The sequence below is a fragment of the Panthera leo genome, chromosome A3 (genome assembly GCF_018350215.1).
Source record: "Panthera leo isolate Ple1 chromosome A3, P.leo_Ple1_pat1.1, whole genome shotgun sequence".
Classification (NCBI taxonomy): domain Eukaryota; kingdom Metazoa; phylum Chordata; class Mammalia; order Carnivora; family Felidae; genus Panthera; species Panthera leo.
In genome coordinates, this window is record NC_056681.1 from 81,190,877 (window position 1) to 81,207,013 (window position 16,137).

The following is a 16,137-nucleotide window of genomic DNA, read 5'->3' on the forward strand; positions in this document are numbered from 1 at the left end:
CTTTTCTGGTATGAAGTAAGGTAACAGTGTCCGAACAGCCACATCCAGGGAAATATTAGGGGGAAAGATGTGATACTGGCTTCTCTGAACTCTACCCCTTCCCTTTGGAACTCCAGGATATAAAAATATGAAATCTGGCAAGAGACTCCTGCACTGCACTCCTGCAAGAGACTCCAGTGCATGGTCTCTGTGAATAGTTATTCCAGGAGTTGTCCAGTGCGCAGCTTGCTGACAGTACTTGAAGCCCCTGGTTTGAATCCTGGTCCTCTACTTACCAGCTGTATGAACTCAGGGAAGCTTCTATCTTCTCTAAGCTTCATATTCCTCAACTATAAGAAAGGAATGTTAATGGTACCTACCTCTTAGGATTACTGTGAGGACTGCATGAAGTAAACGAATTAATGATGTGATGATAATTGTTAGGTATCATTGATAAAAATAACAAATGGGTACTAAAGTCTGATACTCTAAGGTTACCATTTTTCTGATACTCAGTTGCTGAGAACACAATCTATAAATGTGGTTAAGTAAGCAGTTCCATATGGCAGGCACATTGCTACCACCCACAGAAATATAGTTTTTTAAAGACCCTAACTTGATACAATTTTATGAATCTTGACCACTAGAAAGCTCTTTCACAATGCCAAACTTTTATGTTACCAGTCTTCTCCCTCAGATCTACTGCAGACCTGGTGTTGCTAAATACCCAGTGCACCCAACTTGCCTTGGTTCTTGCCACATGGCCTCTTTCCATCTTTCTCCCAACCAGTGCCTGCCCAACATGGAGACTTTAACATGGACCTTGTATAGGTAGGAACTAGGGAAGGTGGGATCTTGGGATCTAGTGTAGGGAGCTGTGAGTGCTAGGACTGAGTATACTAGGGAAGGCGGTTTCTGCTTTTTTTTTTTTCTCTACTGCCCCCTTGAACACCAGGTCTAGTTTCATGGGAGAAGCTACAGAGGCAGCAAAATCACAATGCAGCAGGAAAATTACAGGAATGTGAGTGCCCAGGGGTAAGTGTGTGTTGGGGGAAGGACAGAGGGGAGATGGTGTAAAACCAGGGAATAAAAGAGAAAGTTAGATGGAGAACATAAGTGATAAGAGCCAGCTGCTGGAGACCATCTTCCTATCTGCCCTTTATCAACCTACGTCAAAATCTGGGATCTGGTCAGAAATGGTACCTGATGTTATTAATCACACTCACCTTTGGACCAAGTTAACATTGTAAATAACAAGGGTCAGCAACCTCTTATTGCCTTGGGTAATGTGGGCACATCTAAGGCAAAAGTGTGAAATGAGAAGAAGAGTTGTGTAAGAAGCAGAAAAAAGAGGACTAGAGAACAGGGGAGAGGGGAAAGAAAGGCTAAAATGATAACATTTGCTCTTGAGGAACTAATTAACAGGCATGATTAATTGATTAATACATGCATAAAGTTTTGTGCAGAGAAGGGAGTAAAAGAGGTGAAGACTACTGCACAGTGGGACTCTTAAATCCATCCCCATTCAGGCCCAGCTTTGAGATTTTTAGACAGACTAAAGCAGTCCTCAGAGTGACCAGGAGGGCAGTTAGGATCCTCTTCTGCTGGCATGGCCCTCTCCCCACTTCCGTGGCTGGCATGAAGATGTGCTGACTAGTCCATCAGCTACCGGGAATGTAACTGATGGAGAGCTTCTGTGCTTTGAAATCCATCATCACATTTGTTCCAAGGCCATGCTTCCCATAGGCTGCTCGTAGTCAATGACAGACTATAGCAGGGATACTAAGGTCAGCCCACTTCCAGGAGACACAGGAACCTTCTGATGATTACTTTGGCTTAGGAACTCCCCAAACAGCCTTGCCGAACCTTTCTGGGACTATGGCAGTCTACGACACTTTCATCCATCTTTTCTTCCCACTCTCCTCCTGGGGTCAATCAGACTTGCTTCATGAACTGATGGCTCATTCAGCCTTATCAGGCTTCCTCCTCATTTTATTTCACAGATGGTCCCTCCTAATAAAATCCTCACATATTTAATCCCAGTTTGGCACCTGCTTCCCAGACTAACATAATCTCCAAGCACTAGCAGAAACAGGAAATCCTTGTTCTCCTACTCACCATCTATAATGCAATGCCTTAAACCAACACTTGTTCAATTATACTTAGACAATCTTCACTATTCTCTAGGTGTGATGTAAAAGCTTCAAGTTCAGGATTCTCATGCTTGAATGGAGCAGTTCTGGCTTTGTCTGTGGGTATTCCCTTAGTCTATATCTGTAGGGAAGTGGAATATCCATTTTTCCAGGCAAAAGGCTTGGTTTTACTAATCAACTTCTATTAGAAAGGAGTCAACTGCAGCATCAACTTATTCAATCTCTACGTCTATAATGTAGATTGGGTCCAACCAAGCAAGACATGGAGTAGTCACTGCCCATTTCTTACCGGCGGTCTTGACCTTGAATAGGCCCATCTAAGGAAGAAGCCTATTTGCAGTAATATGTTGGGAACCATGATTGTCCAGCCAATCCGGCAGATTCTAGACTTTATCATTAGATCCATGAAAAGCTCAATACTAGTGCAGCTTATCTTGGACCTACAAAGAAAAAACTGAGTTCATTAGAAGGTTATGCTCTCAGTTTTGTTTTGTTTTTCTGAAAATAATTATTTTAATGAGCTTATAATTTCTATATAAATTAAAGCATGTGAAAGGGCACCTGGGTGGCTCAGTCAGTTAAGCGTCCAACTTCGGCTCAGGTCATGATCTCCTGGTTTGTGAGTTCGAGCCCTATGTTGGGCTCTGTGCTAATGCTCAGAGTTGGGAGCTTGCTTTAGATTCTGTGTCTCCCTTTCTCTCTGCCCCTCCCATGCTCAAGCTCTGTCTCTCAATAATAAATAAATGTTTAAAAAATTTTTCTAATTAGATCATGTGAATAATGAACATATATTTGAAGATGCTAGCATAGTGATATTTGGCATAGAAAACAGGCAAACCATAGTATTTTCACTTGTTTAAAGAAGTCTACCAAACACACAGCCTTCTAAACGAGAAGGCTTATTTTACTCCCTTGAGAGTCTGGTTTTCCAATTTTTAAAATTGTGGTAAATAAACATAACACAAAATCTACTACTTTAACCTATACAATTCAGTGACATTTAGTACATTCTCAGTGTTGTGCAACCATCACCACTCACCTAGTTCCAGAACAATTTCATCACTCCAAAAAAAACCTTGCACCCACTAAGCACTCATTTACATTTCCCACTCCTTCCCCAGCCCAAGGCTAACCACTAATATGATTTCTGTCTTTATGGATTTGCTTATTCTGGATATTTCATATAAATGGAATCATACAATATGTGGTCTTTTGTGTCTGGCTTCTTTCATGTAACAAAATGTTTTCTTGCTGCATGTAATGGTACTTCAATACTTTTTATGGCTGAATAATATTTGATTATATATTCAGTTAATTCTCTTTATTTCTAGAGTCCATATTTGCAAATTTTCCTGCTTGCTAAAATTTATTTGTGATCCCCATACGCACGGTGCTCTTGTGGTCATCCATAGACATGCATATGTGCAGAGTGCTGGAAATTTTGAGTCACCTGACATGTATGTCCCAGCTGCTGTGGAACAAGGTGACATTCTGCTTTCTTGTTTCAGCTCTTACACATGTGTCTTTTTTCACAGCCCATTTAGCTCCATGCTTTTTGCATTTTTGTGCTTTTTCTTGGTGATTTTAACTCATTAAAATGGCCCCAAATGTAGGTCTGTCTAGTTAGTGTTTCTAAGTGCAAGAAGGCTGTGATGTGCATTATGGAGGAAATAAGTGTGTCAGATAAGCTTCATTTAGGAATGAATTATGGTGCTGTTTGCCAAGCTTGATGTTAATGAATGAACAATATATATTAAAATGTCTTTAAACAGAAACACACCTAAGACAAGGTTATGCACTGAACAGTTGATGCAAATGTTGTGACCAGAGGCTTGCAGAAACCTAACCCTATACTTCCTCTAGCAGCAAGAATTCAATATTCACTAATTCAATGTTCATGGTGACTTTATAGAACATAATTACTTTGAATAATGAGATTTGACTATATTCCACATTTTGCTTATTCATTTCTCAGTTGATGGACATTTGGGTTGTTTCTACATTTGGCTATTACGAGTAATGCTAATATGAATATTTGTGTACAAGTTTTTGTCCAAATACCTGTTTTTCAATTCTTTGTGGGTATATAACCAGATGTCCTCAGCTTTTTTTAAGTTTATTTATTTTTGAGAGAGACAAAGAGAGAGACAGAGCTTGAGCATGGGAGAGGGACAGAGACAGAGACAGAGAGCATGAGTGGGGGAGGAGAGAGAGAGGGGAACAGAGGACCTGAAGCAGGCTCTGCCCTGACAGCAGAGAGCCCAATGTGGGGCTTGAACTCACAAACTGTGAGATCATGACCCAAGCTGAAGTTAGACACTTGACCGACTGAGTCACCCAGGTGCCCCAAGATGTCCTCAGTTTATAATCAGTATAATTCCACAAAAATTTGCTGCTTAATGGTGAAGGGGGGGTTAGGAAATAAAAGGTAGAAGAAGAGATACAGGATGCTAACGACACTGGTTGGCTCAGGGTGAAAATAGAACTGGGCTTTGACCTGCAGAGTAAGAGAGGTGATCAAAAGGAGGCCAGGGACAATTGCCCTCTAATTGCCCTCCTGAATTGATTTCATTTCTAATTTCAGTTGCAATGCATTTTGCCTTTCTACTCAGTTTCTGCTGGATGTGAGGCTGGATCTGCTTGATGGGTTCCCAGGTCTGACTTGTTCCCTGAATATTCTTACTTCTGTATTTGTTTCTTGTCCCCAAAATTTCAGATCAGCCCTGCCCTATTCCTTATGTCAGCACAAGTTTCCAGAAACCAAACTCACCTCAGAGTCCCAGGTCCCCACTGGTTTGAATCCAGTAACTGAGAAACAAATGTTTTATCCTCATGGATAAAAAGAATAACTGGATTAACTTTATATATTTTCTTTTTTCTTTGGCTTCAACTATAACATCACATTTTTTGTCTTACTTTTTCCCTTGATTACAATATAGACTTATATATAGTAATCAAAGCTTCCCAAGGGCTTTGGGAGATTTGACAAAGTAATTCAGAGTTTAACAGATGCAATGAAAAAGGGAGAAGAGTCAAATAATTTATATATTTTAAGTTTATTTATTTTTGAGAGAGAGAAAGAGAGAGCAAGAAAGTGAGCATATGCAGGGGAGGGGCAGAGAGAGAGAGAGGGAGACAGAGAATCCCAAGCAGGCTCTGTGCTGTCAAGCAGAGAGCCCAATGTGAACTCATGAACTGTGAGATCAGGACCTGAGCCAAGATCAAGAGTCAGACACTTAACCAACTGAGATCCAGGTGCCCCTCAAATAATTTCTGAAAAAGAAAAGCTACAGAGGGGCATTTCCTTACATGATCTAAAAATGTATTGTAAAGAATATTACAGTACTTTAAAATTTATAGATCAAGGTGCTATAACTGATTTCAATTTAGTTTTTGGACTTTTATTTTTCTTGATGGTAGAGAATGTTCAGTCCTGCCTGTTCATTTTGACTCAGTCAGTCTGGCCTAAAATGTAGTAAATATTCACTCAACTCTAAGATCTGAGGCTACTCAACTCCTTGCCAGATGTGTGTGTGTGTGTGTGTGTGTGTGTGTGTGTGTGTGTGATCTAATTTACCCTGAGAATTCATCAACTTGGCATGGGGCAAGGTCATCTTGTTTTTTATACCAAGCTTTGTTAACATGAGAATATACCTGGTTCTCACCTGCCCTGGTCTTGGGGGTCCTTTTGAATTCCAACCCAACCTTCTTTGTCTCCTCTGGCTCTTATCACTTTTTCACCTCCATTGGGAGCTCAGGAACTTTTTATGTCTTCCGGAACCACCCTGGAGTATGAGACTCTGTCAAGTGCCTCTTAGGCTCATCTGCCTACACACTTGCCCCAGCATGGCTCTTTTACCACCCAGGCAGTGAGTTTCTTAGAATCCTGGCCAAACTCCCTGAACTTGGGGCTACTCTAAGAGTTCTACTCTAAGAATCCCTTGGCTGGGTTTCTATCACACTCTTTCCATCTGGGCTTTAACTCCAGGTAGGCGGCATATATACAGTGAAGAAAGATACATACATAAAGTATATCACATCATTTTCATAACCATTCTATGACAGGAAAGTGTTTATCATATAGGAATGTTTTGCTGCAAGTGTTTGAAAACCTAACTGTAGCTTAAGCAAATAGGGGTTTATTTTTCTCATATAACAAGAATTTAAGGTAGATAATCCATGGCCTTTGTAGCTGCTCGATGTAATCAAGGACTCAGGTTTTTTCTGTCTCTGCTCTATCCTTTGTTAGTTTTCACTGTTTTTTTTTTTTTAATTTTTTAAATGTTTTTATTTATTTTTGAGACAGAGAGAGACAGAGCATGAGCAGGGGAGGGGCAGAGAGAGAGGGAGACACAGAATCTGAAGCAGGCTCCAGGCTCTGAGCTGTCAGCACAGAGCCCGACACGGGGCTCAAACTCGCAGACTGTGAGATCATGACCTGAGCTGAAGTCGGATGCCCAACCAACTGAGCCACCCAGGCGCCCCTGTTAGTTTTCTCTGTTAACAGCCATAACTCCAGGCATCACATTCCCATTTTAGGAAGGAAGAAATGGGAAGGAAAAAAAAAAGCTTCATCAGCTGTTTTGTTTCTCTTTAGGGGGAAAGCAATGCTTTCCAGAATCTGCTTAGCAAACTTCTGCCTACATCTTATTGGCCAGAACTGTTTCACAAGGGCACCTCCAGTTACAAGAGAGACTGGGAAATGATAGAGCATTTATCTTTCCAGCCTCTATCGTAGAGGAAAGCAAAATGGAAGGGGGCTGGGAATTAACGTGAAGCAAGCCAACCTGTATATAATACCTGTATGGTGGATAAGGTCAATTGGCTCTCTAAATATTCACCCCACCACCTTTTAATGTATCATCTTGTACTGCAGAGACTAGAAAGTTGAAAACAACTTTTCCCAAATGAGATCCTGTATTATTTAGCTTTTGCTAATCAGATGCACTTATGCACGATTTGGGAGGTAGAAGTGAGTGAGGTAAAAGCCATTCTGTTGCTTCTTTCGATCCTTTCTGCTAGAAAGCACAGTCAGGCAGCAAAGCACTGGCTTCTTCTGTGTCAGTATGTTAGTGGCCACTTGCTAGCTTCGTTGGTAGCGATGGACCTGCTGTAGAGCGTAGGTCAGAAGTTAGCAGTGGTGGTGATGGTAGCAGGTGATGGTAGATGATCCCGGGCATGTGCTCCTGAAGCCAATAGTTCCAATGATAGTCTCCTGCTGGTGGCAGAAACGACATCTCTACTAGTAGCTAGTTCTGCAAAACTGTTCTGGGAATTATTATTGAAGGTCTGGCCTGGAACTTAATCCTTCATCTCTACCTAAATTTTTTTAAGTTTCTAATGCCATGTATTAAGTACTTTTACTTAAAATAGCTAGTTTGTTTTCTGCAGTTGAACCTGGCTAATACAATCTGCTACAGTTCATCTCTCTAGGTTTCCAATACCCATACTTACCTTTTCATCAAGTATATACTTCATTTTGAGGGGTCATTCCTCCCCCAAGATTGCATCCAGTTCTTGCATTCAGTTTGAGTCATTTTTATCTCTCTTTGTCAGGTTCACATGCAGCTCCCCCAAGGAGCCATGGTTAATCTACCTTCCACATTCCCAGTCTACATAACGTGTGGAGAAGTAGCAGGAGAACCACAGTACAAACATGAAACCTGAAACTGTCGGTGGTTCATGGCACACACAGAATCCCACTGTGTGGTGAGGAATGGTGACGAATTTCTATAGGAATAGTGGAATCAGCTCATGGTTGAACCATCTGTTTGTCAGGCTTGTTCTGTCCTCTGGGAAAATCTTCCCTCTATCCTCAATGGTCACATCTTATTTGGTTATTAGAAAAAATTCCATTCCTACACAGATTATGCAGCCCACTCCCTGTTGATGTGGATACAGGAGTCCCAGGATTGCCTTTGGGGCTGAAGAGTCAGTCATTGGCTTTTGGCCAGCCAGGCCTGGCATTTCTTTGAAGCTTCCATGAACTTCCTTAGGAGGCTTTTTGTTGATCCCATGTGTGAATAACCATAGTCAAAGAGTTATTTTGATATGGGAATTAAGTCTGAAGATTTTTTTTAACCTGTAGCCCTGTGTGCTCTGTTCTTCCCTTTAGCTCTAAGCTAATTATGGCTACTGCCTTAGGGCACTTTCAATCAATAGCCTCCTGTGGGGAGACACCAGCTTTAATCACTTATTTTTCTGGTGGTCCTCCCTCTCCTCTTCTCTGTGGTAGAGAACTTCTAAGGGAAAATGTATGAGAAAGGCCTGGAGCCCTAATATTGTCTCTTGCCGAGGCTGTTCTTTTCTTGCCCTGAGATAACCTTCTCCATCAGTAATGGAAATTATCTTTTTAACCTCTATAAAGATCCAAAATGCAGGAGTTGCAGGTAATTTAGAGTGTAAGCAGCAGGCAGAGCACTTCTCCAAGCAAAGCTATGTTTTCCTCCATCTCTTTTTCCAGACTGGCTATTCCTGGGCCAAGTTGTCTCTCTTGCAGGACTTTGTAGAAAGTGGCCAGCATTCTGAATAGGGTGTGTGTTGGGGGTGCAAACTTTTTTTTTTAAGTATCAGGAGTATTCTGAGCAACCAGTTTACTTTTCTTTATAAAATGTTCTTCAACTGAATAGATCTTCTTCCACTTAGAAGCATTCAGGCCTTACTTTTAAAAATGCTTCTCAGTGGAAGAAGATCTATTCAGTTGAAGAACATTTTATTTTTTTTTTTATTTATTTTTTTTTTTTTAACATTTTTTATTTATTTTTGGGACAGAGAGAGACAGAGCATGAATGGGGGAGGGGCAGAGAGAGAGGGAGACACAGAATCGGAAACAGGCTCCAGGCTCCGAGCCATCAGCCCAGAGCCTGACGCGGGGCTCGAACTCACGGACCGCGAGATCGTGACCTGGCTGAAGTCGGACGCTTAACCGACTGCGCCACCCAGGCGCCCCTGAAGAACATTTTATAAAGAAAAGTAAACTGGTTGCTCAGAATACTCCTGATACTTAAAAAAAAAAAAAGTTTGCACCCCCAACACACACCCTATTCAGAATGCTGGCCACTTTCTACAAAGTCCTGCAAGAGAGACAACTTGGCCCAGGAATAGCCAGTCTGGAAAAAGAGCCTAAATGTCCATCAACTGATGAATGGATAAAGAAATGGTGGTTTATATACACAATGGAGTACTACGTGGCAATGAGAAAGAACGAAATATGGCCCTTTGTAGCAACGTGGATGGAACTGGAGAGTGTGATGCTAAGCGAAATAAGCCATACAGAGAAAGACAGATACCATATGTTTTCACTCTTATGTGGATCCTGAGAAACTTAACAGAAACCCATGGGGGAGGGGAAGGAAAAAAAAGGTTAGAGTGGGAGAGAGCCAAAGCATAAGAGACTCTTAAAAACTGAGAACAAACTGAGGGTTGATGGGGGGTGGGAGGGAGGGGAGGGTGGGTGATGGGTATTGAGGAGGGCACCTGTTGGGATGAGCACTGAGTGTTGTATGGAAACCAATTTGACAATAAATTTCAAAAAAAAAAAATAAATAAATAAAGAGAAATAACACAAATATAGAAGACCTAAAAAAAAAAAAATAAAATAAAATAAAAGTAAGACCTGGATGACGTCACCACAATGGTGGTATAGGAGATCCTAGCTTCCACACCCCCCTTCCCCAACAAAGTTCAACAGTTTGACAGCTATTCATGAACAAAAACAGCTCTGGGAAAGATCTGGAGTGCACTTAAGAAATGTTAGCAACACAGGGGTGTCTGGGTGGCTCAGTTGGTTGGGCGTCCAACTTTGGCTCAGGTCATGATCTCACGGTTTGCGAGTTTGAGCCCTGCATCAGGCTCTGTGCTGACAGTTCCGAGCCTGGACCCTGCTTCATGCTTCGGATTCTGTGTCTCCTTCTCTCTCTGTCCCTCCCCAACTTGTGCTCTGTCTCTCTATGTCTCTCAAAAAATAAATAAATGTAAAAAAAAAAATTTTTTTTAAAAAAGAAAGAAATGTTAGCAACACAGTGGAGCAGAAAATGGGTGAATAAGAACATAAAACAGAAAGGAAAATAGCTTCATTTTGCCTGTTTCATCATCCCATCCCCCAGGGCTGTCATTACTCAGCACCAGGAGGGAGCTCCCCAGTTAGAAACAGTCCCCCTTGCTGGGAGAGGGAGAGTGGAGTGAACAATCAGTTTCTCCAGCTTTTTGATGAAATGAAGGACCCACTTCAGTTTTTCCCTATAGGAACATAGAGGAAAAGCAAAGGCTACCAGTATCAGCCATGCAACAGGAGCAACTGCAGTTCTTGCCCCCTCCACCCTTTTTTCTCAAGTAAGCCCCACACCAGTGAGGACCCCAATGTGGGGATTGAACTCATGACCTTGAGATCAAACCTGAGCTGAGATCAAGAGTCAAATGCTTAACTGACTGAGCCACCCAGGCACCCCATGAGCAACTGCAGATCTTAATAAACTCTCAGCAGAGGACTCCAGCAGTCTTGCACCAATGAAGAAGCCAATGGCCAGCATAGCCACCATGGACTCCTTCCAGATTTTACCAAATTTTCCTCCACAGGTATTCATGTCACAATCATCAGCTAAGTCCCTCCCAGCTTCCTCCTCACCTCCAAGACTTGCTAGAGTCCAGCACCCACAATGGCAGCCAGCTCAGTCTTCTACAGCTGCATCAGTGCAAGACACCAGTGTAGGCCCTGCAGCTGTGCACCATCAGTGTGTGCACACTCAGAACTAGCCCCTCCAGCTGTGCACTTGCAGGCTGATGGCCTGATCCCTGTCATCAGCCTCCACTGATGCATGCACACACAAGGCAAGATCTTGCAGGCACAGAAGTGCACACTGAACCTGTTTCCTGTCACTGGCCTGTACCATGGGGCTCATCTGCAACTAGCTCATCCAGCTGTGCATCTACATGCCTACAGTCTGACTCCCAACACCAGTCTCCAATGCTGTGTGCCCATGGTAAGACCAACAACCACAGGAGTGTACACGAATAGCCAGGGCTCTCACAGCTGTCAATGTGCCTACAGTTGGCCCTGGCCTTCTCTGTCGGCCTGGCCCCCCATCACTATGTGTGTCTGCAACAGGCTGCTGCCACTGTACAAGCACCTACAGTTGCCTCCTGTAGCTGAATGTGTGCACACACCAGAAGCTCCAGCCACAAGCACTACCTGCTCTGACCCCCTAACCACAGGACCTGGAGGTGCTAATGAGGACCCCAACAGACCTTCCAGGCACTCTAGGCCCCTCACAGCAGTAGCCAAGAACCACACAATGCTGTGGACCCCAGCAGCCTGAGCCAAAGAGCCATCATACCTCCCCAGATCCAAAGCCACCATATGTCCTTGTACTTGGCACCTGGCACCACTAAATCTAGAATCACAGCATGCTCCAGAATGTCCCCACCCACAAGTAAAAGTCCTTTCTAACCAAAGTCAGTCCATAAATTCTGGAAGAGGTGACTGCTTCTTCAAATACACAGACACCTACACAAGGCTGCAGAGATCACAAGGAGTGATTACCAAAGAAAGAAACACAGTAAACTTCTAGTAAGTGACCCCAAAGAAATGGAGATCCATGAATTGCCTGACAAAGACTTCAAAATAATTATTCTAAAGTTACTCAGAAAGGGAGAGCGACATCACTACCATGTTAGGGTGAGTTGTTCCTCTTTCCCCTCCCCGTTGATTTACAACTAATTGGATAGCCATAACTGAAAAAAGTACCTGTATACAGCATACCACCTGAGAGATTCATCCATTTATGCACCTCAAAGTGGGTGGATTAGACTGTGGAAAAGGCAGTGGAACAAGCAAGGGAAGTGGCAGTAGAGCCTATAGCAGCAGAAGTGATGATGGCAGAGAAGGTGCCACCCTTTGGCAACAAGCCAGCACAACCTTTCTGACACAGGAGGTGGAAGGTAAAGATGGTGAGTGTGTGTGTGTGTGTGTGTGTGTGTGTGTGTGTGTGTCTGCCTGGTCACGTGGGTGCTGATGCTGGAGTTGTTCTCTCTGAGGAGAAATGGCAGTGACTGGGGGGAGGGAAAAGAAAGAGAAGTAGGCAAAAAAAAAAAAAAAAAAAAAAAAACACCTGAAGGAAATTATCTTCTGCTGTCTGCCCCAGAAGGCAAGAGGACTACCCATGTATCTCTGGGGCACCCCCTACCCCCAACTTGAGGATCCCCACACAGGGCTGTGGGCACCCAAAGCCCCAAGTGCTAAGTATACATCTCCTGCTCCACCACTGCTACCCTTTTCTTTTCATTTTTAATGTACTGGCTCCCAACCCTAGTGGTCAGTCAGCTCCAATAAGAGAAACAAAAAACTTGTGCTATAGCACCACCTTCTGGAAAATATAAGGAAGGTTCCTAACTACCAGCCTGTTGGAACTGTTAAAATGAAAGTAAGCAATACCTTGCTTGAAAGGTACAGAACAAATGTGGGGGCAGAGGCACTTCTCATTAAACACCATGAAAAATCACAGTAACATGGTATCACAAAAAGAAAATGACCATTTTTCAGCAACTGAACTCAAAGACATGAGATACTGTGATATAGCTGAAAAAGAATGGCTGTTATGGCCATTAACAGCCTTAACATGTTAAATGGCTATTATGAACACATTCAACAAGCTGCAAGAAAACTCAAAAAGGCAATGCAATAATCTCAGGAATAAAATTAAAGAATAGAAGGAATGCTTTGCCAGAGAGATTAAAATTCTAAAAAAGGACCAAACAAATTCTGGAACTAAGGAACTCAATAAATGAGATGAAGAATATATTAGAATGCAATGGAAATAGAGCAGATCATATGGAAGAGAGAATTAGTAAGCTTGATAATACAATATAGAAATGGTTCAGGTGGAAGAGGAGAGTGGATTAAGATTTTAAAACAGTGAGGAAATATCACAAGAGCTATCTGACTCGATTAGAAAAGCGAACACAGGGGCGCCTGGGTGGCTCAGTCGGTTGAGTGTCCGACTTCGGCTCAGCTCGTGATCTCGCAGTCTGTGAGTTCAAGCCCCGCGTTGGGCTCTGTGCTGACAGTGCAGCGCCTGGAGCCTGTTTCAGATTCTGTGTCTCCTTCTCTCTCTGACCCTCCCCCATTCATGCTCTGTCTCTCTCTGTCTCAAAAATAAATAAACGTTAAAAAAATTTAAAAAAAAAAGAAAGAAAAGCCAACACAAGAATAATGGGTATCCCAGAAGGAGGAGAGAAAGAAAGGAGTAGAGAGTGTATTTAAAGAAATAATAGCTTAGAGGCTCCCAAACCTGAAAAAGGAACTGGATATACATGTCCGTGAAGCTAAAAGAACACCTCACTAGCTCAATGCAAAAAGACATTCTCCAAGGCACATTATATTAAAACTGTCAAAAGTCAATGATAAAGAGTTTTAAAGGCAGCCAGGAGGAAAAAAGAGAATAACCTAATAACCTACAAAGGTTGGTTATTATTCCTCTCGAGGGAGAGAGAGAGAGAGAGGAGAGGGAGAGCGAGATCCATGTAATCACATATTCAAAATGATGAAAGATAAAACTTCCAGCCAAGAATATTCTACCCAGCAAAGTTATTCTTCAGATGAAGGAGAAATGAAGGCTTTCCCAGACAAACAAGAACTGAGAGAGTCCACCACCACTAGACCTACCTTACAAGAAATACTGAAAGGAGCTCTTGAAACTGAAATGAAAAAACAAAAGTACACATAAGTCTGATTAAGGTGACAAACAGTCAGAATTAGAATACTATAATGCTATTTTTTTAGAAAGGCATATTAAACTCTTAATAATACATAAAGATTAAAGGGAAAGATTCTGAAAAAATAACTACAGTTACTACAATTTGGTAATGAAGTCACAGCATAAAAAGATATCATTTGTGACATCAAAAATATAAAGGGGGAAGAGTAAAAAGATGGAAACTTTATAGGTGAATGAAGATAAAATGCAATCAGCAGAAAAACACATTACTTTATCTATGACATGTTATGTCATACCTCATGGTATGTATACCTCATGGTAACCACAAAGCAAAGATCTAGAGCAGAGACACAAAACATAAAAATAAAAGTGGAGACTGAGCAAATCACAATGGAAAATCACCAACTTACAAAGGTAAACAGAAACAGAAGGGAAAAGAAATGAAGAGACAAAACAACCAGAAGGCAAAAGATAAAATGGCGATAGTAAATCCTTAATATCAATCAATAATTACCCTAAAAGTAAATGGATTGGACTCACCAATTATAAAGCACAGAGTGGCTGGATGGATTAAAAAAAAAAAAGACTCAACTATTTGCTGCCTACAGGAGACTCATTTCAGCTCTATAGGCACACATAGGCTCAAAGTGAAAGGACAGAAGATGATATTCCAAGCACAAAAAAGTGAAAAGAAGGCAGGCATAGCAATACTTATATCAGACAAAATAGACTTCAAGCCAAAAAAGGTAACAAGAGACAAAGAAAGTCATTATATAATGATAAAAGTGTCAATGCAACGATTGTAAATATATACACTTCCAATACCCAAGCACCGGAATATATTAAGCAATTAGTAACAGATCTTAAAAGAGAAGTAGACAACAATACAGTAATTGTAGGAGATGTCAATGTACCCTACTATCAGCAATGGATAGATCATCCAGGCAGAAAACCAACAAGAAAACATTGGGATGGAACCACACTTTAGAACAGACTTCATAGACATACACAAAACATTGTATCCAACAGCAGCAGAACACACATTCTTTTCAAGTGCACATGGAACATTTGCCAGGATAGATGATATGATAGGCCACAAAACACATCTTGGAAAATTTAAGAAGGCTGATATCATACTAACTATCTTCTATGACCACAATGTTATGAGAGTATCAAGAACAAGAAGAATCAGCAATAAGAGCAAAGTGAGGAAGTCTAGGGATATGTGGAAACTAAACACACTTCTGAACAACCATTGGATCCCCCCAGTGTACCGTACAGAGGTAGTAGAATGAAATGCCCAGTCTGCATGCAAGAGGCCTATTTGCTTATCTTAAAAGCTGTGGCCTAAAGGCCAGACTTTTTATTTAATACGCATCTAGGGGGTGACTACAATCCTCTCCAGAAACTAGGGAAGCTAGCAGTTGCCAACTTCATGCTCTCCCTGTGACTCACCCCATGTTGCTGGTGTCTCTGTGAAAGGAGCTTGTGTACATGTCTGGCACCTTGGCTTTTCTAAATGCCACCCAGAGGATACATCCCTTGATAGACACATCTTATGGCTATCACCCCAGGGTTCAGTGCAAAGGGAGCAAGCAGAAATGCCAATCTGCCAGTCTTCACCTTATTTGCATACTTTAAAGAAGGTCATTATATAATGGTGAAGGGGTCAATTTAATATAGGGATACAACATTTGTAAATATTTATGCACTCAGCATAGAAGCACTTAAATATATAGAACAAATATTAACAGATCTAAAGAAAGAAACAGACAGCAATACAATAATAATAGACTTCAAAACCTTACTTTCATCAATGGATAGAGCCATCCAGATAGAAAATAAGGAAACACTGGACTAAACACATTAGACCAGACAGACTTACAGACATTTACAGTACATTTTATCCAGAATACATGTTCTTCTCAAGGGCACATAGAACATTGTCCAGGATAAATTATATACTAGGCCACAAAAGAAATATTAGTAAATTTAAGAAGGCTGAAATTATATCAAGCATCTCTTCTAACCACAGTGGTATAAAACTAGAAATCAACACAAGAAAACTGGAAAAGTCACAAAAATGTGGAGATTAAACAACATGCTACTAAGCAGCCATTGGGTCAAAGAATAAATCAAAAGAGAAATTTTTAAAAATCTTGAGACAAATGAAAATGGAAAATATAACGCAACAAAAATTATAGGGTGCAGCAAAAGCAGTTCTAAAAGGGAATTTTAGAGTGATAAATGCCTATATTAAGAAACAAGAAAAATCTAAAAGGAAAAACCCAACT

At 41.5% G+C, this 16,137-nt stretch overlaps 1 long non-coding RNA gene across 2 annotated transcripts in view; it reads right to left on the reverse strand.

Moving 5' to 3' along the window:
• Window positions 1-6,900: 6,900 nt before the first annotated feature.
• LOC122216115 overlaps window positions 6,901-16,137 on the reverse strand; it is a 176,259-nt gene continuing 167,022 nt past the window's right edge. For both annotated transcript variants that reach the window (XR_006200713.1, XR_006200712.1), the window contains exon 4: window positions 6,901-7,347. This is a non-coding gene — a long non-coding RNA (uncharacterized LOC122216115). The remainder of the gene's footprint in view (window positions 7,348-16,137) is intronic.